Source organism: Agelaius tricolor, unplaced genomic scaffold, assembly GCF_023055355.1.
Source record: "Agelaius tricolor isolate 1412-34295 unplaced genomic scaffold, bAgeTri1.0.p SCAF_2, whole genome shotgun sequence".
Classification (NCBI taxonomy): domain Eukaryota; kingdom Metazoa; phylum Chordata; class Aves; order Passeriformes; family Icteridae; genus Agelaius; species Agelaius tricolor.
In genome coordinates, this window is record NW_027269262.1 from 57,727,072 (window position 1) to 57,751,884 (window position 24,813).

General features: G+C 38.8%; 1 protein-coding gene across 3 annotated transcripts in view; it reads left to right on the plus strand.

Annotated features, from left to right (window-relative positions):
- Positions 1–24,813, plus strand: part of FAM110B (family with sequence similarity 110 member B) — a 114,388-nt gene that overhangs the window by 24,332 nt on the left and 65,243 nt on the right. For 2 of the 3 annotated variants that reach the window (XM_071419776.1, XM_071419783.1), the window contains exon 2: positions 5,912–6,023. The exons of the other annotated variant lie outside the window; for it this stretch is intronic. The gene's annotated coding sequence lies outside the window, so the exon portion shown is untranslated. The remainder of the gene's footprint in view (positions 1–5,911; positions 6,024–24,813) is intronic. 3 annotated transcript variants of the gene reach the window in all.

Below are 24,813 nucleotides of genomic sequence, written 5' to 3' on the forward strand. Positions count from 1 at the left end.
GGATTTGCAACAAAAACAATAATGAGTCCAAATCTGAAGTCATTAAGGAACATTTGTGTAACTTTGATGTTGCAAAGACTTTTGAAAGTGTCTGTGTATTCCAGACTATCATTCTTAAAATGATAATGGCATCACTACTAAAAGCCGGAGAGAGGTGTCACCCATGTTAGATCTAAAGTCTGTCTCATGCATAGTTTTGCTTATATTTCCATGCTTTTCTTATGCTTAGTAGATTTCCAATTCTGCCCATTAAGTGCTACTGATTTTCAGAAAGTTTGTTTTTTGTTAGAATGCAGGCAGGCAGTGTAACATACGTGTTTCCCCTTTGAGCTGCAAATAATTAATTGCTGTCATGTACATTTGCATCAATGTCTTGTCTTCAGACTTTTCCAAATAGCAGGCAAAGATGGTGATAGCATATGGTTGCTTCTAATGTTTGTTCCAAAGTCAAACCAATTACTTAGCTTGCATCTTATGAACGACAAAGTGGTTATGATTTCATGGGGACTATGAAAAATGAATAAAGCTAAATGGCAAACTGAAAAGCAGCACAGTTCAGAATTTGGCTTATTTTGGGGTTATACCCAGGCTGTCATTCAGAAACCATTATATTTAGGAAATAACTTTGAGACAGAGTATACCGACATCTTCCCTGGATCATCAGTGAGGTCTCAGAGAGTACATTATTTTTTGAAAATTTCAAAATTTACTACTTTAATGATATCCTTTTTAGGAGCTTCAATGGCTTTTTTTCAACTGATAGAGAATTCACCAAAAACTCTTACAAAAGGTCTCTTATTTTGTCTTAATTTCAGTTTCTATTCCCTATTTTATGGTTCTCTGTAATGTTTGCAGTAATAAGGCACTGTGGCATTTTCCTATTCCCTTTCACAGTGAAAACTTAAGAAACCCAATTGTTTTGAATAAATTTCCTGGTCTTATTTACTTAAAATTAATCATGGTACCAGGCCCCTTCTTAAGCCTATCTTCTGGTGTCACTTTGTGCTGGTGTTGGCTGGGACAGAGTAAATTTTCTTCATAGTAGCTGGTCTGGAGACATGTTTTGGATTTGTGCTGAAATCAGTATTGATAATACAGAGATGTTTTTCTTATTCCTAAGCAGAGCTTGAACAGTGTCAAGGCCTTTTCTGCTTCTCACATCACCCCACTCTTGAATCATTATGCTTGCTTTTCATTGTGTGCCTCATTTTCCTTTCCTCTCCTCCTTTGTCATCATGTGCCTCATTTTCCTCTTTTTGCAGCCTTTCTTTGAACTCTTAGTTGGCTGTTGTCACCAAACCCAGGAACATTCACAAGTTTACAGGCTTTCTTCTTTCAAGTCCCTTGGCAAGAGTTGTATATTCACAAAGACTGAGGAGGGTGGGTAGGAAGTGGTTGGTACATTAGCATATAAACACAGTTCATAAATTCCCATAAACAAAGTTCATAAATTCCCAGTTGCAGTTTTTAGTTGGTACCCCTTGAACTGTGCTTTCAGGTTCCCACCTGTACTTATCATCTGCTGCTTTTCTGTGGAGTTTCTTGAAGGAATGGTTTTCTATAAGAATTGTGTTTATCCTCTTGATAGCCACCTGTCTTAGCAGACCTAATTCTGATTGCTTTTTTGTTGTCAGTTTGTTTGGCACCTGACAGTTGTTCCTTAGGTGCACAAAGAAAGTGACAGCATGGAAACCCATCAGGTCCATCCGTGCTGCTGCTTTGTTTAAGTACTGTAATTTCCCTGCCCTTCATTCTCCTCTACAAGAATTCCCTCCTCAAAAAACACACCATCTCTTTTTCTTCATCTTTGGAGCCCTGTTTTAGTAGGCTGCCCACTGATGCTTAAGCACTCTAATTACTCTGTCATGATGTCTATACATATTTCCATTTATTTTTTAACTTTGGAAAAACAAATCCTCTCCTGTAAAACCAGGTAATGGGCTGGCCAGAAAATCTGTTTTTCTGTGTTCTTTTTTTTGGTTCCTATTATATTTTAATAACTGATACAAACTGTAAATTAAACCCTTGGTGTTGGAGAGTAGAAAAGAGAGTAGCTGAGAATGTGGGCAGAAGACTAAGACCTGCTTTTTGTATCTTCTTGTGGATATATTTCTCAAAAACAAAACTATTAGTGTGTTGGACTTGGGGATCTGTTTCTAATTGAAGATTTGTTTCAGTATAATTAACATTTAGGAGATTAGTGCACTTTTATCCTTCTGCAAATGTACTGTGACTTTCCCTGACAGTGGCTAGATAGCTGTGCTGAACCAGTCTCCTAGTGAGATAGTCACGGCTGCAAGAATGGTGGTAGCAAAACCTTGAAAGTTTTAAAGATGTTGCTACCTTCCAGTTGTCCAGTGGATGTAACTCCTGCTTGGGAAAATTAGCAGTATTTTCATCAAACTTTGCAGGGAGTAAGGCTCCTCTTAGTATCTTATAGGTGTCTTACTTTGCAATGAAATTATTAGTCTTGTTGTGAATTGGGATGAATACTTCTAACAGCTGGGCACCAAGTCAGAAAACATGAATGTTTTTCCACCTCAGAAGTAAAACCTTCAGTACTGAAGATACTTTTTACTAGCCAACAAAAGTAATATAGAGTAATAATTAAAGTAGTGGTGTGTGAAGTATGAATGTACTAATTGTGGGAAGCGCCTGACCTGAGATTTTTCTGTGTATCTTTAATTTGATTCCTCCATCTTTTCAGGGGCTTAATACTGAATATGGGAACAGATTGAAACTTAGTTTTATTGTTGATGTAAATGAAAATAAGGCTGTCTGCACGAGTAGAAGCTGCCAGAGTTAGAGGATATGGACCCTTTCTAACAAAACTCCACTAATGTTTCTGAAAATTGTGTTCTCTAAATTGACTATACCTTTTAATTTATGCTTGATGTGAGATTTTTACTTGAAAATTATGGAGAAATGTTAGAGTAGTGAGTCTGTACCTGCTGCCTGTGGAAATGTAGGGTCTGCATTAAAAAGGTTGAATAGTTTTCAACAATACACATTGCTAGATATTCCCTTGTTTCTAATTGCGTACAAAACTGAGGTCTTCTCCACCTCTTCTGCTTTGTTAATTCTCTCAGAGAGGTTTGTCTGCAGAGAGCATTCATATATATTTTTTCTGACACAGAAAGTATATCTTACTTATTTGAGTAGCTGGATTCCTCCAGCTGCCTAGTTTCAGTTCCCTGACTTCTCCCCCGTGACAGAGGTTAAGGTAGCTCCTTATCAAAGCACCAAGTTATCAAATGCTTAATCATATGCTGCTGAGCTTCCACATCAGCTTATTTCTTTCTGAGGAAATCCTACATTTTTAAAGACTTTAGTTTGGATTATGGAAACCTCATGGTAGACTTGAGTCAGGTTTGAAGGTTTAGATTGATGCCTTTGGGATTATTAGAATAAGAGTGCCATTCATTCATTCATTCATTCATTCATGAATCCTTCTAAATTACATTTGGCTTCTCTTCCACAAGATGTATATTTTTTGTAAGTATTAAAACTTTGATTTTATACTTAGCAAGAGAGGAAGAACATAGTAATTGAGGATGAAAAGTCCTTTCAGAAAAAAAAGCCTAAAGACTTGTTGATACTGGACAGCAAAGCAGGAAACTACATGTGTCATAAAAGGCTCCAGTTTGTTGGAAAAGGCTGAAACTCAGGATGTAGTCTATAAATACAAAACAGGTTCATAAAAATATTTTTAAAGTGCAGTTCTGAGCACTTTAGAAAAGCTGACACATAACTGTTCAGCTGTTTAATATAAATATATTTGTGCAGATGCATATACACATTCAATACCATACTTTCATTTTTAAACATGAATATATTCAATTCAGTGATATTTATTTCCCTTATAAGACTGGTAACATTACTAACACCAGATATAAACTTGGGACCATATTTTTTTCAGATTTTTAAACCAGCAATTTAGTGGAGAAGCAAAGCAGAAGGAACTCTAATTTCAGCAGGCAGAAGGGAAGGAATTTGTGAAGCTGAATATTTACCTGCACAAAAAGTCACAACCTTTTTTTCCCTATAGTATTCTGTCACAAGTGTTTGATTTTAAGCAGTATGTCTGGCAGTCTTCTGGGGATTTTGGAGATGTCTTCTATCCTGACCAGTTAATAGCTGTTTAAATTTGTCACTCAACTTGGAAATAAAAGTGTTTGTACTTGAACTTGCTCAGGCTATTGGCCAAGCAACATGGCTGGAACAGATTTACTTGCTGCAGCTAATGACCATGTTCACTTTTTTCCCTTTGACTTGTCAAGTATGAACTTACAGGGATCCTTTTGCTACACAGTTGCTTTGGTTTTTAGACTGAAATGACCATCATTCAGAATTGCTGCTTAAATACAGTAATTTGTATATCAGAATAATTTGTAGTAGTACAAGAGTGTGTCTCTGGCTGATTATCTGTTGTTGTGCTCTGTTGTACTAAACAAGGCAAGGTTGAAAAACATTTTTTTTTTCTTGCCATGCTTTAAGTTTTTTTTATCTTTTACCAAATACCATAATAACACTACTACAGCAGGCTCATAATAGTTGTGTAGCTGTAATGCTGTGTCACTCTGAATATGCTTATGCCTTCATCTTCCTCTTGTTATTTTTTCTAATTCTAAGTATTTACATGCAGATACCAATCTGTCTGAAATCCCCCCATTGTTACTTGTTTCTGTTGCACAACTGTTTCAAAGGCAGTCTCCCAAGATGAGACTTCATCCACCCACCCAACACAAACAAACTCTTATCTTCAGTCTACTATTGTCAAGACCCAAACTCAGTCAGATTTGATGTCTAGACCCCCCCAAAAAAAGCAGGACTGTGAGTGAAGAAAAAGTAATTGATATCTGACTAATATTGCTGCCTGTTTGGTTTGTTAACAGTATGAGACCAAAAATGTTTTTCTTGAACTTGTGCTTAAGCTGTTTCTGCATGTATTTTTGAGGTTTTTGCTAAAGGAGCCCCATGTTTCATCTCATGGTCTGTTACTTGACTGCAGTCCTGTTTCTAGAGTGAATGGCTGATTAGAAAATTAAAGTAATTTGAAACCACTCAGAATTGTTAGCTTAAAGGAAGCTGCTGTGCCATCTGCTTGTGCCAGTAAGGGTGCTGGACCACATACTGTCAAATAAAACCAAACCACAGAAATCTCATGTACCCAAGTACATTTTCTGTGTGATTAGAGCTGGTCTTACCTCAGGTGGCATTTTGAGAAAAAGAATATAAACAGGGATTTAGGTCACAGCTTGTAAACTACCAAATTCTGTATGGTTGTTTTGCATGTAAAAAGCAGTGGTGAAATGCATTCATTTCAGTAAGGCAATGTGGTTATTCTTCCCTTCTGATGGTGGAATTTAAGGATTTTTATTTTTATTTTTTCTAAGCCTAAGACAGTGTTTTGGAGTGGACTTTTGACAAGGACTGCTTTGTCAGCTGGGTGGAGGTCATCTGCAGGGAAGCTAGATGGTGTTTCTTGCCTGCAGGGGCACAGGACTATATGAGTCCCTTAAGATGATGTGTCACACTTGTGCTCTTTGCCCTGAAGCATTTCCCTTGCATGTCTCTGAGCAGTTTCAATGTGGGGAAAATAATGACATGAGAGAAATTCAGAATTAATACCTGTAAATCACCTGTTAAATTTCAGAGCTTGGAGATTATGCTGTTGGGACTGGCAATATAAAGGCTAGAGACCATCTATAGCTGACTGAATGCTTGTCCAGTATTGCTAAACACATCTTTGCAGCCTCTAAGTCTCCAAAAGAAGATGTAGGGTTCTAATTTTGGAAATTTACATTGTTTAAACCAAGGTGCAGCTTTTAAGGACACTGTTCTCTTATCCATTCTAAAACTGTGACTTTGATGATGAAGCTAAATGCCTTCCCTGTTGCTGTGTCTCCAGGCATTGCTGCAGGGAGCCTCTGGGAGTTCCAGGGTGAAGAGATCTGCCTTGATCTGGAGACCTCCTAACAGGCCAGATAGCCTTAGCAGGAGTTCAGAAGTCTTACACCAAGGTAAAGTGATTCATTTTTCAAACAAATTGAATTGTGTGATACAATTCTCAAAATAAATATTTTTCTTCTTGTGAAATAAACACTCAAGTGCATCTCTGAGCTTTCTCCTTCTTTTGTGTGTATAGCTCCTTGCTACCTGATACAAATGTTGTAATAGCAAATTCTGTGGGAGGGGAGAGGAAAACAACATAATATGCACTGTAGGTTAGAGCCAGAAGTAATTCCTTAGATTATTAGGAGGAAGATACATCTACAGTTCTTTGTTGGCAAGGGAACAGGCTGTTTCTGAGCTCTACAGCATGCTCTGTTTTTAGAAACATATCCCACTTCAGAGCTTGCTTTGAGTGGCCACAAAAATATGGAAACACTCTCTGGTATCTTCAGCAATGGGAGAAGATTGAGGTTTGTATCTGATGATTTTCTGTTTATCAGCACTGTGGTAATTTCTTAGCATCCACAAGCCATTTTTGCTTGTACAGGATAAATACTGATGGAAGAAAAGGACATGTGACCCCAAGAACTTTGTTGAACTTACCAATGTTACAGTTACACACATTTAGAGAGATTTGACTATGGTTTTGCTATGGTTTTGTTTGCCAGAGTTTTGAATGTAGTGATGATATATGCAGGATTTTTCCTTTATACTGACAAGATTAATTGAACTAAATGTAGAGAGTTGGCTGAAAAAAGTGAGTAGTAGTGGAAATGTTTCCCACAGATTTATTTAGGATTGAATGTAGGTGCTTCTAAAGTTGTCAGCTACTCCATTTTTAAAAACTACCTGTTGTAAGGTGCTGACTTTGTTGTTGGAAAGCTTCTTAAGTGAATATTTCTTGATTCACCTGAGAAGAATTGCAGATTTTTCTAGTTAATCCTTTATTGATCTTAATTTAAACTGAAATTAGAGCTCTGAACTAGACCTGAGTTCATTGTCCTTCCATCCATGGAGTAACATAAAAATTGCTGTTAAGTTTTCCCATTAGTAGAATCAGTGCTTCAACTCATAACCTTCCCTCAGGGTCTGCTGTACACACTGGGGGTGAGTGCAGTAGGCACAGTTGGGCCCCCACATCCCTTTGCTGCACCATGGCCTCTCTCTTTGCTTCACATTTCTTGGATTTCAGCTGCACTCATGTTTCTCCAGTCCACTAGCAAGGTCATCTTGAACTACTGGGGACATTGTATTCAAACCCTGACAGAGCAGAAAAGCTGCTGCTGATGATTACAGAGTGATTTCAAACTGAAGGCAAAAAACCCATCCAGAAATACTTATCTCTGTAGTGTTTCACTTTGTTACATTTGCCTTAGGAGTACACAAAGCAATACAAGTTGAGATAACCATACGTTGCAAAGACACAGCATTTCTTCTGGGAGTTACTTAAACATTTATTTATTTTTGAAGTGCAATTTTATGCATTGAGAGAGTAAAGACTTCACAGAGGGTATCCTCATAATCCCATGGGGTGCATGGATGTATCTAGGTGGGGTGGTGGTTAAGTTTCAAACACAGCAGTGTTAGTGTAGTGTTGGGTTTTGGTAATGCAAGCATCCATGAGTGAAATGCAGCCTTGAACACTCTCACTGCTTCCAACAAGGCAGTTTGTTCTGTGCCTCTCTGTCTCGTTTCCCTTTGTTGGAGGGGTTTGTTGCTAACTAGAAACACATGATATGAGACAGCCAAATGTTCTGGTGAAAATCAAGGACACTTCATAGCTGTGAAGATTTTATATTTGCCCTAGATTCTTTTTTTTTTTTTTCCTTTTCCTCATTGATGCAGCTGTAACTGTTGTAAATTATATGAATAATTGATCAAGGAGTTCTTGTTACCTCAAATCACGTTATGGTAATTGCTTTTTAGAACTGTTTAGAACTGCTCTTTGTTGAACTACAGAATTGCTCCTATGCTGTTCTGTCTGTGTGGTTTTTATAGCCTTAAAGTTTTCTTCTGCTTCTGACCCTTTGCTCTTCCCATCTTTCCCCTCCTCTGAAAAAATGTCTTGTTTCTGCTTCAGTATATTCCCTGATCTAAGTGAAAAGCAGAGTCCTTTTTAATCAACATGCTTTAAAAGCCCTTCCCAGCCCTGGGAACTGTGCAGTGCACACATCTGGTTTCACATAAGCATGAATTGCTGGCTTCACAAACACGGAGCATGTAGTCCTTGCCACAGAGTTAGCTAAAGTGTTCTGTAACTTGAGACTCTATTTGAAATAAAAACAAAATTGTATAGCTTCTTTACCATGCTAATGGAAAATATTTAATTTGCTTTTTTCAAGCCAACCAAAAGTATGACGCAATGCTGCTCAGGCAGATTTACAGTGCCTTTTCTTCCCTAGAAATCAATACAGCTTGGAGGGGCTGCTCTGGGAGCTGGCTAGCTGACTGCAGTCCAGCTGCATTCAAATGTAAACTTCTGTACCACAAACCAGAACTGGTGAATTTGATTTATTCAGGCATCACTGTATCTCTGAGGTTGTGGTGTTGGGTTTTCTTCTTTGCTTTATTGCCATTAATACTAGATTGGATTTCAAAATAGCAGGTTCAGTGGGCTTGTGATATTTTTTTCATGAAATCATTCAGTGATTTTCTATGTTTCTTGAATTACAGTACTTAGGTCTGTGGTAGTGATATCAGCAACAGCAGATCTACATACATGGCCATGTGTTCCTTTCAGCAGAGTCCTTCCCCCCCCCCCCCCCCCCCCCCACTTAAAAACAAACAAAAGAAAGAGCAGCACCAAAAAGCTCAATGCTCATTCAGTGTGAGCATTAAGGGCTAGCATAAGCATTTTCTACTTTGCACAGAATAAGCCCTGAATATTACATGTTGTTTGATTTCTCTCCTGCTAGAAGAGGTAAAATGCAAGAGTTTTTTGTGAGCCCAAAAAAAGTTTTTAGAGGAGAACCATGGTGTTTTTTCGTAAGTGAAGCCAACACTGCAGATTTTCATTGTACACCAACTATTTTGCCTTTATTTTCTTTCTGATCCTTCACTGTCTCCACTAATAGCTTTGACTTTATTTAAACTCTCCACTGTAAGAAGCTGTTGATTTTCCTCTCCTTATTTTTTTTTCCTTAATGGGATTTCAGTCTTGCTTAAGAGCTTTACTTCTGGCAGAAGGTCTTCTCTTGAACAGCACTTAGGGATCCTTGACACTACTTTTCTCCCTGAATGCTGTGTTTCTTTGGGAAGTCTGTCACTGGTGGTCTGTGTCCTGGTCATACCAGACACAGTTCTACCAGAAGGAAAATCACAATTTGATTGGTAGCTTGCCAAAAGGGCATTTCATCTTCTTTTTTAAGAAGAAAAATTCTACTTCCATTTCTCATGCAACTGTGATCCAGGTTTTTTAATCCTCCAGCCATTTTTCTCTCATATACTTAACAATGTCATGATGAGTAAACAGCTTGAGAAGACAGTGTGGAGGAATTGAGGTCCTTTTTGCAGGGATAGCTCAGGATGTCATGGGTTAGCAAAGAGGTGCAGACACATTTTGGAAATACGTTTGGCCCATTGGTTTTCTGTTTGACCGTTCCAAAGTTCTTGTGAGCAGAAGGGTTTGTCATTATAGTTTTCCTTTTGCCATCTTCCCTGCACTAGCACTGGCAGTCCAGGCTGGAGGATGCCATAAAGACTTCTAAAGCCACACTTTGAATAAAGCTTACATTTACTACAGAATATTTGCTTTGCATGGTTACAGTACAAGCACTGTATTCCTGTGTAAACACTGTAATGAAGTTGTTAAGAAGAAAGGAAACGCTTACAGCATTTGCACTAAAGTTCATGGAGCATGAGATAGCTGTGCTTAGGATGCTGGTACTTTGAAGGGATTAAAAAAAGCTTTTCACAAATAAACACAAAAAAACGTTCTCAGACTAGCAAAACAGTTTGCAAGTGATGAGAAGAACGACACTAATTATTTTATAGAGAATAATCTGACTTGAAATGCCACAGTGGAATCCACTTTATGATCTGACCTTCCTACATATGAATTGAAAAGCAGGAAAAAGTTCAGGGCATGACCTAAAAATGGTAGTCTGAAAGCTTCTTTAGGTATGTTGGGTCTTATTTTTGTCTAGCCTGAAATATAGTTTTTCCTCTTGAGTCAAACCTGAATAAACTGGTTTGGGTGTTCATGTTGTCCTGATGGTTCCAGCTCTGCCAGACATAGCTACTTTATTTTAAGAATTGCTCTTACTTGGAATTTGAGTCCTACTGGAAACAGTATTGTCAGGAGGCTGCAGTCTTGCTGTTAAGAAACTTAAATAAGATAAGGCTAATCCTATTGTATGCTTCTACTTTCAGAGGTAGTGTAGAAACTTGCCTTTCGTAATAAGAGCTCCATACCAATCACTACCTGCTTTATGGGATTCCTCTTCCTTTTTTTTTTCTGAATTGCTGGCTTGGCTAGACATTATTATTCAAAATATTTCACACAGTTGTAGATGGCATTATACTGTGTCAACTTTCAGACTTACAGAAAAATAAACCAGCTCTTGTTTTCTACAAGTCGAAGAAGGTGAGAGAAAATAAATTTACCTATAGTCTCTTTGATTGTGGCAAATTTAGGTTTCTTTTGTACAGGATGTTTAAATTGTTTTATTTATGTATCAGTAGAGATAGAGTAAGGATTAGAATACTGAATACCTGTGAGCTTTTGCTGAGATGATTTATAAGTTTCAAAATCACAAACTCTTTGCACATAGTAAGAATTTTTGTATTGTCATTTTGGATTGGTGCTGAATCAAACTTCATTATCCTGCTTCAGGACGAGGTAGTATTGGCTATTAAAAAAACAAACAACAACAACCAAATCTAATAATTTTCCTCCAGGTGTAGGAGGATAATCTACTTCCAATATTTGTTCTTACCTTGATCTTTTGTAAGATTAAACTGAAAAATTACTTCAGAATGAGGTTATCTTTTGAGTTGTCTAAATCAACCTTAAGTTTCTTAAAACTTGCAGCATAACAGATGATTTGTAGAGAATTAGGCTGCTAGAGTATATGTTCTTGAAATAAGTTGGTTTAGAAAAGGCACACTTTTCAGGCTCTCCTAAAAATTAGTTACTCTGTAAATCATCTAATCTTAGGCAGTGGTTAGATGTCTGTGTGTGGGTAATTAGCAGTTGTCTCTGCTCCTTTTTTCTAAAGGACCTGAAACTTTTATCAGACCAGATAGTTATCAGTAGGTTTTGACTCACTGGGAAGACCTGGATTAAGAGCAGAAACTTTTTGTTGTTAAAACAGCAGCTGACTTGCTGTGTGCCCTTGGGCATGTCCTCTTGACTTCCTTGCACCACCTTACCATTGTATCCACTGCTGTTGTCACCACCATAAAGTTCTTTGTAAGCCTGTGATCAAAATACAGTTGAAGCTGTTTGTTATTCTGAGTGTACTCAACTTAATTTCCTATGCAGTTCTGCATATGGCAGTGTAAAGCACAGTGGAATTATGCAGTTTAGTCTATAAAGAACTTACACAAAATAAAACCACCTTGTGCAACCTGTATTATAGTAAAGCAGATTTGAAAAAAAAAAAACCAAAAAAACCACAGAGTTTTATTTTGGATTTACCAAAGTATAGAAATACTGCTAGTGGGGGATAAAGCTGTTTGGTTAAAAATGGGAATGCTCTGACTATAAAAGTTGAGAGGGGGGGGAAAAAAAAAAATCTGTCCTAGAAGGGCTACGTGGCAGTCTTAATTTGCCTGAGTCTTTAGCAGAGGTTTTCCACTTCTGTTTCTGCCAAGCAAATTAAATTTATGAAGAGAAGCTAAACTCCGGGGGTTGGACTGTTAGTATCTTTTGACAAGGTTAATGTGGTGAAGCAGAATATTGGTAATAATGGGCTGACATTTAACAGTGGACCAGCTGAGAGATCCTTGTGTTCCTACGTAACGTGAAGATTGAGTGTCCTGTAAGCTTATTGTTTTATGTTTTGTACTTGCTTTTGCATGCATGCCAGGACATGCTCTGGGAAGAGGCATAAACTTTTTTCCTTTTTTCTTTCACAAATACATTTCTTTCCTGTCTAGAGCTGGAAAAGAGGAGCACAAGAGGGGTTTTGTTAAATACAGAAAAATCTAATTACAGCTTGATTTAAAGCCACATTTACACAATGGCTGAGGGGTGAGTTCACTTCCACAAAAACAAACTTGTTGGCTTCCTACTGTGCATCGGGGAATGTGAAGATGCATGTCCTGGAGAGCAACTGCCTCCCTCTGCTGGCACCAGCTTTTCTTACGCTGTGCTACAGCTCTGCTACATGATATAAAAATACAGCTGTACTCCTATATGAAAGAATAGTGATGCATGAATTCATGGGTATGTGCTCATCTTAGCGGTTGTGCTGCAGGTAATATATGGGACATCACATGTTCCATGTGATAGGCCTGATGTCTGTTTTCCACGAGCTATAGAAACCTTGTTCCTCTAAAGGAATGGTTTTTTCCTCCAATATGTATCTTGAACAGTTATGTCCCTGGTGGTTCAAGGGGAAAATGCGGGTGAAAATTTTCTTGCCATTGTGGTTTACACTCAGAGCGTATCTCTGGAAAATGCAAGATCTCATTTTGTTTGCCTGCTGAAGTAGCTGAAAATGTGGTTTTCTTTCTTCAACTGGTTCAAGTGTTCTGCTGTTCTTTTAACTCACTTTCTCAGATGACAAGGCCGCACATCTCCACCTTAGTGAAAGTTCATCATTTGTAGTAGGTTTTTCACTTCCAGGGATACCTTTTGCTCAAGGGATACCTTTTGCTCAGGGATACCTTTTGCACCGCTGTCATGGGTGGTTTCATTACAGCAGCTCTTAGTTAAGACTATGGTCTTTCTTTATTCTTCCCTTGTTTCTGGCTGATGACTGCATTTTTAGCAGTTTTTTATTATTGAATTTGCACTTTATGCTGCTACTGCTTCTTCCATTTCTGCTGCTCTAGTTCATAAGAATTAGAATAGCAGAGTTTGGAGACTAAGTATATGCACTGCCACTCTAGAAAAATGAGGCTGAGTGGAGGTAGAAGGTGGCTGGTGGTGAGACTGAAGTTGCTGTGCTGCCCAGCAGCATTGCTGAGCCATGTTTGGAAGCTGCTTAGTGAAGAGATTTGTGTTACTGAGAGTCTGGGGTGAGCGGGTTGGTGTACATGGGAACTCTTGGGGAAGGAGGAACAGGCACAGGGGAGGTGGGGGAAGGAAGGAGTCACTGATATTCACAGACATCAAGGAGAGACAACAGAACTTGCCCAGAAGAAAGCATTGCAGACACACTGGTGGAGAGGCAAAAGTAGAGATGGAGGGCCTAGCATGGACAGCATGTGGATGGAAATTAGTGGAGGGAGATATGGCCCTATGAGCTGTGTCTTTGAAGTGGGGTTAGCATTGTGAAGTCCAGAAAATAAGACGGATGCAGATCTGTAGAGTGCTTGTGAGAGAAGCAATGAAATGATGAAATGAGAGAGTCTGGCAGGGTATTTCTGGCCATGAAAGAATCACCCAAAATTGTTGGTCCCATCAAGAGTTGGCATGCCAACATGTGAAGAAATGTAAAATTGCAAGAGGCAGAGAGAAGAGGGGATGAGATCCTGTAAGATTAATTGTTCTTTCACCACTAGATCTCCTTCTTTCTTTTGTTTGGTGTCAGCTCATTCCACACTTCTCAGAGTATTTCAAACCCAGCCATATTAGTGTGATTCTGGTGAACAGTATCTGAAGTTGATGAAGGAGAAAAAGAGGACCACAAAGCTTGCTGTGATACTGAGAGAGGTCAATGAATGAAACTCACATTTCACAGTGTGTAGCTCTATACAGTTGCACTCCAAAGACTACAAGAAAGTCTCTTTACCATGAAGTCATACCTGGGGAACTCTGTCCTTCTTAAGTCTTAGAATTTTATTCAGTTTACACAAACTTTTATAAACAGCAAATCACCATTTCTTGCTGCTTCTTGAGAGATTTCTGGGCTTTATTTGGTCCTTGCTGGAGTTCTGTTATTCAGCATTTTCCATTTTCTCTGAGAATTAGGTGAAAGTCATCAGCTGCAGAAAGAGAAATAAGTTATCTTTTTCAGCACTGTTTTGTCTGCATTGTGTGTCGGCTTCAAACCTTAAGGTGTCCCTAACTGCTAGGAGGATCCCCTTAGGACTTAGCCCTTTCCATCATATAATGTTGAAGTTAATGAAGTTAGTAGAAGGAAATGAGCATTCATCAAGATAAAAAAGCAGTCAGGTCTCACCTTACGATAGCCTCCAAGCCAATACGGTGAAGAAAATGCTGATGGGAAGGAGAATCTTTGAGCACGTTTATGAATATTCAGAGATCAGAGCCAATGTTTTGTTTGGCTGTCCACAGGAGAATAGTGGTATTCACACTGCAGTACAGTGTCCTGTGAAGTACTCATTGTCACAACCCATGTGGTCCCTGTTCTTTGTCTCCCAGGTGGCTCTGGGAGTCACTGCTGGAAACCACACAGATACCTAAAGGAGTTGTGTGGCTTTTGCATTGTCTCCTGTCAACCAGAAGTTCTGCAGTTGGCTTCTCAAGAGGAGATGACTTGAAGGGCAGAGGTGTATGGATCGCCTCTCACTTTTCTTCCGATTATTTTTTATTGATAAATGCTTTCAAAAAACCAAAGCCAACAATCAACAGCTCAATAATATCCCAGCTGTTAGTCAGTGTTGATATGCAGAAGTGACTTGGTATGAGTTGTAGGCTTTGTTCTTTTGGAAGCTTTTCTTTCAGCTGTGACAATTGTAAAGTTATTCTCCTAGGAGATGCTCAGATCTTCCACCCTCACCCCTAGTAACTGAACTGACTAGGTGTTCCTGCTGTTTCTTCAGTGGATACCTGTTCAGAGATAATGACATTTTCAGCTGTATTAATTACCAGACATACGCCATCAAAACACCAGGTATGTAATCTTATTACTTCCCTGAAAGAGCCATAAAACCTAAAAACAACCAAATTCTGGCCCTTGTAAAACTTCTATAAGGAAGATTAAACTTAAATTTATGAAGAAGCATATTCCAAAAACATGTAGCTTATGAGGGAGGTTGTTTTCTTTGTTCTAATTACATCAGATCTTTTCTCTATTTTAAAGAAATTTAACTCTGCGATGAATCTTATTTTTATTTAACCAGAAGTTTTTCTGGGGGCCCTGTCCAAGTGAGAAAGTTTACAGAATTGAGGCATTGGGTGGGATAACCCTCTGTTGCATCCGCTAGATATGGTTGCATAAGGGACTTGATGTACCAAATGTGGCCAGTAGATCAAAGTCATCAGCTGACTGCTGATCTTGAGTGTTGAGTGTGGATTATTCACTGAAGCCTGGTCAGTGCTGACCAGTAGTGATATGGGGCACTGAGCTGTTCAGAGGGCAGTAGCTACGTGTTTTCTGCACCAAGAACTCCTGCACCTCTCCTTCATGGAGGAAGCAGCTCTCTTTATCTGCAAGGTTGTGAGCTGTAAGTGAATTTCCAGTGGAGGACCTCAGTCCTGGAATTTCACTGCTGTCATTGCCCGTTCTGGAGTTGTCTCCCATCTCCCCAGAAGTTACATCATGGCACCAAATGCAGCTTTTCAAGATAGTCTTTATCCTTCCATAAGGGCAGCTTATGTCATGGTGGTGATAGTGGGTGATCCAGAATTACCTGCTCTGCAATAAAATTAAATGTTTCCACCTAGGCCTGTTTCTTAAAAGTTGTGTTGAATGAAAAGAACCCCTATTTATTTTTTCCAGAGGAACTGGTACTGGGCTTTGTGATCTCTTGAAGTCCGAATAGTACAAAGAATAGAAAATTAATTCTCTGTGAACTCTTTTGCGGCTGATTCTATTTTTCCACTGTTGTCCCTGAGTCCTCCTGCAATGATACAATGTAATGAGAAGAGCTTGTTACTCCCAACAATTAGCAAGTTTCTTATTAATAGACTTAAGTATAAATACTTGTGGTAGATAAATACACAATTTGGAAGCTAAGTCAGCCTTCCCTGATTTGTATGTGTTGACATCTTCAAAATAGTTTTCTGATCTGTAAAGTATTTTCCAGACAGAAACATGTTTTTGCATAGATCTGTTTAATACTGTTTAACCAAAAAAAAAAAAAAAAGTTAAAAAATAATATCCCTGTGTCTCTTTTATTGCTGCTGCCTGTTGCAGCCACAATTTGTAATTTATACTAGGTTAGGTGCTCTAAGCTTTCAAAGAAGGTGAAGTATTTTCTCCTATGTCATATAAACAGTATTTGCTCAGAAGCACCCAAGAGTGAGCCACTCAAATAAAGAAAGACCAAAATACATGACCTCAGCAAAAAACCGGTAATTTCAATGTGATTTAAGTTGTCTTTATCTGGAACTGTTTGGCATTAAAGTGTAATCAGTCCAATTTCCAAGCTTGCTATAATTGCATCAGTTGTAAATGAAGTCTTCTGTTGCCTGTGGATTATTCCTGTAGGGTTTTGTCTTCTGTAGAGCTTTCTGTTTGTCGTCTCTCTTCTCTTTCTGTGTTCTATTAACAAGAACAGGTTCAAAAAAATTAATAAAACTATATAAACAGTGCTTACTTTGTGAGTGTTTCAAGTTGCATCTTAACTCATTTCTACAACAACATCTTTTGCATTGCTCATTCACTTTTTTCACTGCAATAGGCAGCCTGTAATGAAAATGTTGACTCACCTGAATGATGTCTCTGTTTTCTTTATTCTCTAGATCAGATTGCAAGATAATTTTAAATTACAAGTATTAGATCACATTTCCTTGGACACTTGCTTTTGATTATACTAAGTTACTGCACTCACCTATTTAAGTTACAGTCAACATTTTAAATATCAGTGTTAAGGGAAGCAAGAGAAGGTGTCCTAAATGATGTTTGCTCCATATCTTCTTAACTTAGTATTTTGAGTCTCTTCACATTAATGGTACTCCTTGTATTAAAGAACGTTGTATAAAAAAGGCAATTGATTTATCTTGTAACAAAAAGTACAGGTAATCTTGGCAAGGGGGGGAGGGGCAGAAGGGATCTATGAGATGCAGCCTGGATATGCACATAGTGTAGTCTTTCATTATTTTATAGATTGCATGACACCAGCCTTTAATTTTTGAATGCTTTAATTCTAGTGCAAGTACTCAAATGACTCACCAGTTATCTAAAGCATCAGGTAACTATACCCATCTTTAGCTTTGTTCTATCTTCTTATCCTTGTTTCTATCTTCATTTTCTCAGTGGTAGGCTACAGTGAGTTTAATTAATGTTTAGAAAAACAAAAACCCAAAACAATGTGGGAAGTGTTCCCAAGTGTTCTCACGAATGCAGCCTCTGCAGGCTTTCACTTGGGATGGTCAAGACCTACGGAGGATAAGTTCTCCATCTCCTTTCACAGTACCTTCAAACACAACATAACTTGACCCCAACCTGCCAACAGGCTGCACTTCTCAGTTGGAGGTGATACTATTTTTAAGAAGAGATGTCTTCTCTCTGCTACCTGCAGCGGTGCCTTCATTTTGGTGGTTGGTCTTTGCCAAGGCATGACCCTGGCCTTAGCTACATTCCCCCTCCGCTGAGGGATTGCTGTGTGCCACAGAGCGTGGTATTTAACCATGGTGGGGGGTCAGCCCTTCCAGTTAATCCTATCAAAGTGCTGAATTGCAGGGGGTTAGACAAGAAATCAATACTCTTTTTCCATCTGATTGCCTCAAAGACTATGTAAATTAAATCTGTCTGTCTGTAAAAAAAGTTATGTCTACACTACAAGAAATACATTTGGCAAATATGAGCTGCTGCTTGTGTTGCTGCTGGGAAGGATTTTGCCTGGATAATTTTGTTTCCAAAGTAGTTATTGGTAAGTTCCCCTGAGCTTTGTAATAGTGAGATGCAAATAATCTATACAACAATGACAACTCTACTGTTTTCCTCACAAGTTGTGTAGATCTGCCTGCAGCAGGCTTTGCGAGTTGATGAGGTGAGCAAAGATATATTGCCACCTGGGAGGCATCCTTTGTTTTCTGCAGTTCTCTGCCTATTAATACCTTTTATGTGTATTTTTGTTGCCTTTTTCTTCTTTGACATGCTTTTTTGATTTCCTTTTGTTTTGTTGTGTTTAGGCTTTTTCTGACATAATGTACTTCTGAAGTGCAGACATGCATCTCCTTCACCACCAGCAGCTTCTACAGATTTTATTTTTTTAATATCCAGGCCAGATCATTTATCCCCAGTTAGTTAGTTTTGTATTTTTATTTACTTGAGGAAGTTACTGTAAGTTCTACCAAACATTAACTCAGACTCTGCTGCAGTAAGGCTGGAGGAGTGTCATGGGTTGGGAGACATAAGATGTTCTAATATATGATATAATTGGGAGGACTTTAACAAGTCTCTGGTCGTACTCCAATTTTTTTCTTCCACTAGTTTTGGGAATTGAAATAGTAAGAGACCCAAAAAATGATGTGAATACTGCAAAACATGATAGATAATTTTCAGACTTCTCTTTTATGCACTCTTAGGTCTGAGAAAGTAAATTTAAATCCAAGTTCTGAATGAATACAGACTTCTGAAAGAGTTTTTTGCTCCAACGTACAGTGTAGGATTTTAAAAGAGAAATAGTACATCTAATTTGGTTGGGTTTTAGTCTTGTTTTATTGAGGTGATGCAAAACAATAGTAGAAGCTACTTTTTACCTGATGTAATGTACTAGTTTACCATGAAAGTTTATTATATGTGGAGTACCCTAAGAGAAAATGAGCCTTCTAAATTCTTCCCAACATCAATATGTCAAAGCTGTTTCAGTTTGTTTTAAATGAAACAGATATGGAATTATATAAATGGGGGAGTTGTATGTACTCTGAACAGCTTGAATACTGTAAGTGAGATAAATGATTGGATTTTTGCAAGTTAGCTATGCAGATGCTGCAGCCTGTGTGCTGAACTGATCAGCATGAGAACTCAGTCCTGCATGCAGGGTTATCCACATTGCTTCCACTTGGTCCTTCCAAATAGGAATATTCATGCTAGTGAGTGGGATATGATGGAATTGCCAGCAGCAGACAACTGTGTATAGAAATTATGACATTTTTCAAGTTCTGCAATTTTTCATACTTAGGCAGTTTCTGTTAGAGGATACAAATAATGCATACAGTGAAGTCTGTGTTAAACACTTTGACAACTCTGAAATTTGCTAATGTTTCATTTTACTAGTGGCCCTTTTACTGTGGTTATGCTGCTTATGTTTTGACTACAGACTACTGGAATTTGCTTTGAAAATATCAGTGTGTTTTATTTGAGGATTACTTTTGGAGCAGCTTCTTCTATAAATCCTGATTCAGGCAAGAGACTTTCTTGGCTTATGCCAGTAAAGACTGCATTGTTGTAGAACATTCAGGAGATAAATATTTGAGACTGACTGAAATGTCCAATTCTGACTTCACTAAGTTTTGAGTGCTCACCTTTTGATCTTATCTTCCCCTGTTTGTGCCTACTTTCTGTAGGGACAAAAATGTTTCCTGCAATGCTATTAAGGTTATGTTGTATGGGATTACTGATTGCCCATCCTACCTCTGATATGTTTAGGACTTAAAGACTCACTGCTGAGAGCCATCCACTTGATGTAGTGGGAAGTCAATGATCTCAGAAATGCACTGAGCTTCACTCAGTACATTATTAGAAAAGCTGAGTTGTACTTGCTGTATGTTCATGCTCACAAATTGTATATGAGTTTACAGTGAAGACTAGGTTCAGGCCTGTAGCTGTTACCCTGATTTTCCTAATCTTATGTTGATATAAATTCTTGACAAAATAATAAATGCCCACTAATGTGATGTGTGTGCAAGCAGCGTTAAATTACAGTGCCTCTGAGATGAAGGCTGTTACTTATTTCCAATTTGCTTAATTTAAAACTAAAAATTCTAATGCTTGCACTTTTAGAAACTATTTCTGGAAGTGCAGTGGAGTTATATCTGGGACAAGTTCTGAAAGGTTCCATCTGGTTTGGGCACTTCATAAGAATTGCCACCTGAAGAAATTCTGGTAGTTGACACCAGTAGTATTACTGGTGGCTTATGTGAGGCTACTGTGTCATGCAAGTGTGTGCTTCTGGGAAATTGGGCACTTTTATTCCCTCCCAGGACTAGGAAACCAGGATGAAGAAAAGGCCTGCTGCTTTGCCCAAGAAAGGCAGAACAGAAAGTATTAATGTCCCTAGAGTGTGGCAGAATTCCCCTAGTGCACATTTCCTGTCTTCTTCATAGCACTTCTCAGTGCTCATGCTAGTTTTGGTAGGATCATCGCTCTCCCTTTCACCTTAGTTGGAGCACCACGCAGGGAGGGAAGTGTCTGCTCAAATGTTCAGAGAAGGATGGAAAGGAAGGGGTGGGAGCTACTTGGCTTGAGGAATGGCCACTCTTTTGTCTCCATTTATGCTAAGTTTTTATAGCCCTTCTTATGAGACTTTTGTGCTCATTTTGCATTAGAGGATTAGATATTAGCATCAAGCAGTTCTTGGAAGAAGGGTCAGAGGATCTTATCAGCTCAGCAAAATTTAACTTGCTAGGTGTACAAGCTGCCCAAGATGAAAGTATGCTCTTCTTTAGGAACATTATATGGAATAAGAGTCCTGATGACTCTTTCATAAAAGAGCTTTTTGGCTTGCTCTATTAAATAATTAAATCTCTTCCTGGAGAGGCTTTTCATCTGTGCCAGCAAAATGCTTCTGGCTTCTTGTAAGAAGACCGTGAGACTGGGTTCCAGTATGGTGAGGCACAGTTGCTGGTTTTATATGGACACAATTTCTAGAAATTTAATTATAATCTTTCTAAGATTAGAATCTAAATTTATTTTACTTTTGGCTAAAAGGGCTTGACATTTAATAGGCTGTCTTCAAACTCATTAGCCTTGATTTCTGAGGTAACCAAAGCCATTGCATAGTTTTCTTCTGGGATTCATTGTGCTAAATATCTTCAATTCTGGTGTAAAGTAATAAGATCTTAGAGTTGCTCTGAAACCCTGAATTATGGGTGTGGACTGGAGACTTGAAGTCTCAAAGGTTTGCAATCTCTGACCTCCCAGAGAGCTGCCTGGGAGCAAGGAGGATTTTGTGCAAGTGCCTGTATGCATTACTGTCTGCAAAGAACCACTTCATGTTCCAGCAGTCACACCTTGACTTGCTTTCTAGTTGCATCTTGCAGCTCAACATAAACACCTCCTTGCATAGAGAGATGTAAGAGAGTGAAAAACAGTCTTTGAAGAACAAAACAACAATGGGGTTTAGAGAGCCTGATGGGTCTTCATTGTCATCACAGAAGATCAAAGAAAACCTTAGGGCTGCTCTTTCTACTCAGAATTGGAAATAACATTCTTAATTACAGAACTGAGCAGGTCTGACAGAGTTTTTTCTTCAAAGGGAGGAATGCTATACTTCATCTTTCAGCTTTGCACTCTTTGCAGCATAGCATTTTTGAAAAATTACACCTGTCCTCTAATGGAAGACTTCTATTTAAAGTTTTCCCAGGCCAGTCTTATCTCAGCTGGATATACTCAGCATCAGGTTGTGTCACCCATTTCAGCAAGGTAATCATAGTGAGCACACTACCTAATTGAGAAGAGGAAAATGCCACCAGGGTGATGAAGATTATTAATGTGGAGGTGCTGGAAGTTTGCTTACTATATTGCAAGCTCTTTTTTCTGCCTTTCCACTAGGGAAATCAGTATTTCAGGGTTAGGTGATGCTCTCAGGGTCCCTATTTTCCACCAACAACTACAAAAAATGTTTCTCCACTTATGAAGCCCTTTTGTGGCTTGTTCCAGTGTAGTTTTACCCTCCTCTGTCCATGTTTTTAAGCAGTTAACTTTTGCTACCATTACATCTTGTGTTAGGACTTCAATATCTTACTTCAGTCATGGGGGCTGGTTTTGGTTTGGGGTTTTTTGTTTATTTTGGGGGTTTTTTTGTTGTTTTTTTTTTTTTATTGCACTCTTTTTTGTTCTGGTCTGCAAATGTGTCTTTCTCACATTTTTCTGTTTTCTCTTAACCATTTAGAAGCAGAGGCTGTTTTTTCTATAATACATTTTCCAATCTTTGACTTGCTAGGGTCACGATCATTGGTTCTGTGTGAGTCAGTCATGCATTTTATGGGGTCCATGGTCTTGATGCACTGTTTAAAGCTATTTCTGTGCTTATTGTAAACAGTGTGGTCCCTTTCTGTGGTTCACCAACTTTTGTGGCCATCTGGCTGCTCAGCCAGAGGCTGGGAAATGGTGGCTACAAGGGACACATGTTTTGGTCTTGGGAAGGCCTTGGTTGTGCTGGCAGGTGTTACTCCTTTTGAAATGGACAGTTCATACTGAGCCTCTGCTGGTAGCTGTGAGGAAAGGAAGTGGAGAGAAGAGTAAGTAAGGTGGAAATACAAGAGGGCACAAAGCATATCGGTGTAGTATGAGGTGACTGTTGAAATATGGTATAGATTTGAAGAAAACCTTGCACTGAAGGAAAAATGGATGGAACTTGAGGAGGAATGGAAAGTTGACATTGGTATGAAGATGTGTTAGGTGGCATGTTTCAGGGTGAAGTGAAGTCTTTTACATGACCTTTTGTTTGGGACTTGTGTGTTCTTAAGAATAGAGTAGACCTGTGTCATTATTCCACTTTTGGTTTTGTGTCTGAAGTGTAAGTGCTCAGCATAGCAAACGTCTTGCAGGCTTCATTTCAGATCCTTTTATGCCACATGCATCAGCAATGGGATGAAATACACCTCACTGACAGCTGAACTGCTCCTCTCCTGGCTCTCTGAGGTGCCAGTGATGGACTGGTGTCATCATTTCAGTCAGCTAGGGCTGCAGTGAAGATGCTGCTAGCATGTAGGTCTGTGGAGGTGAGGGATGGTAATGTACCTTGGAATGTGGGTGTGGGGGATTTTTTTGTTTGGTTTTACTATGATTCTGAGATAAAAGTGAGTAAGAATGCCATAGAAAATAGTTTGTAGGGATCAATCTTTGTGCCATCCTGCAGCGAGTCTCTGGCATTAATACAGAGACATCTCTGCCTGTTTTTAAGCTTACAGAGGAGTTATGTCTGGGGCCTTTATGGATATAATGAGCATACTTGGGGGAAAAAAAAAAAGCTTGAAGTTCCAGGTTATCTGTCCAACTTCAAAATATGATTGAGAGCATTGACAAATGCACACATGTGGACAGGTAACTGCGTGCTTACCAATCACAGTTGGGGTCGTCCAAGAAATGTCCTCGTGCTACACAAAATGAAAATAAGTTTGTTCACGCTGAGTGCCAACTTCAAGGCATTTGTGACTTCCAGAGAAAAGTTTATGCAGCAAACACTTGGACCATGTTTTATTTTCCTCCATAAATTATGATGATGAGTGATGAGTTTGCCACCAATTGGCAGACTTCCCATATACTTGCTAGGAAAGGAAAGAGCTCAGCAAATAGCTATTGTGAAATCAAAGGTTGTTTTCAGAAGAAAAAGAAAATAATGCTAGATAAATTTATTTGGGAAGGAAAACTGGAATGTAGAAAAAATAGTGGAAGAAAAAATTGTCCCCTTATCTTTTAAATTGTGTGAATGTCAGAAGTACCATCCAAAAATTGTAAACTTTGTTATTATGTAAACATAACCATGGGATGGTTTAATTTCTAAAAGTCTAATGAATGCATCAAGCCAAGTAAAATATTCATTAGAGTAATTGGTTCAGTTCAACCTCTCAAGGCTACAGCTTGGAAATATACACACTATTGCCTTTAGAAATGCAGCATGTTGATTCACCAGCCATTTTACTCAACTCATTTTCATTCCATATGCTTACTATACATTGCAAAATCTAATTAAGTAACTGAGGTAGCAGTTTGCAAGCAGTATTTGATACATTTTTAAGCCAAAGGTTATGTGATATCCCGAGTAAAACCTGTTCAGTTGCAAGACACATCAGAAATTTTTTAGATATTCTTGTATTAAAATAATTGGATATGTAAGTACTTACACAAGTGATAATAATATAGGAAAACGTCATTTGTTCCAAAATAGTAATCTGTTTGTTAATTCCCTTAGATATGCCTAAATGAAGTGTATAATTCATTAATGTGCTAGCTAGACAGTTTTCACTGTAGAAAGCTGGTTTTAGTGTCATATGATGAATTCATCATACCCTCATAGGTTTTCCTCTCTCCTCCCCTCTGTGATGGGCATCTGCCTCGGACCATATGGTTTTGGAAAATTTTAATTGAAATTCTTCTGTCAAGGAGCTGAGCTAGAGAAAGCCTAACTTGCTTATAATTGCTAAAAATGTTGTAGAGACCTTCTGTTTCCATGCGGAGGAGCGGGAGCTTGAAGCTTAGCACAGGCGGGTAGCTTGTGCCAGGGACAGGCTTTCGCTTTCGATGAAAGTCTGCCGAATATTGGCCAACTTGTGTACCTTTCACAATTTCTTCATTTCCAACAGAGACTTGCTGGAATCTCTTGTGACTGTGTCCTCATGAAACCTGTGTTCTCTGGGATCTGATGAGTCTCTTGTGACTGAGTCCTTACGAAACCTCTCTTGGCTTCTCTTGCTGGCGCATCTATAGATGGCTCTGTCCTGTCACAGGTCCAGTGAATGCTCCAGGTGCTCGTGTGCCATCACCACGGGTGGCAGGGCAGGCTGGTGGAGCTCTGCATCGGCCTCCGTTGGAGTTTTAGCCATCTGCCATTGCCAAATGTGGATTCTTGTGAATGACCACTGACCCTAAATGTTAGCCCCTCTCTGCAGTTCCCCATATCTTCCTGACCCAGCATAGCATCACAGTGATTAAAAGCAAGTGTAAAAATTGC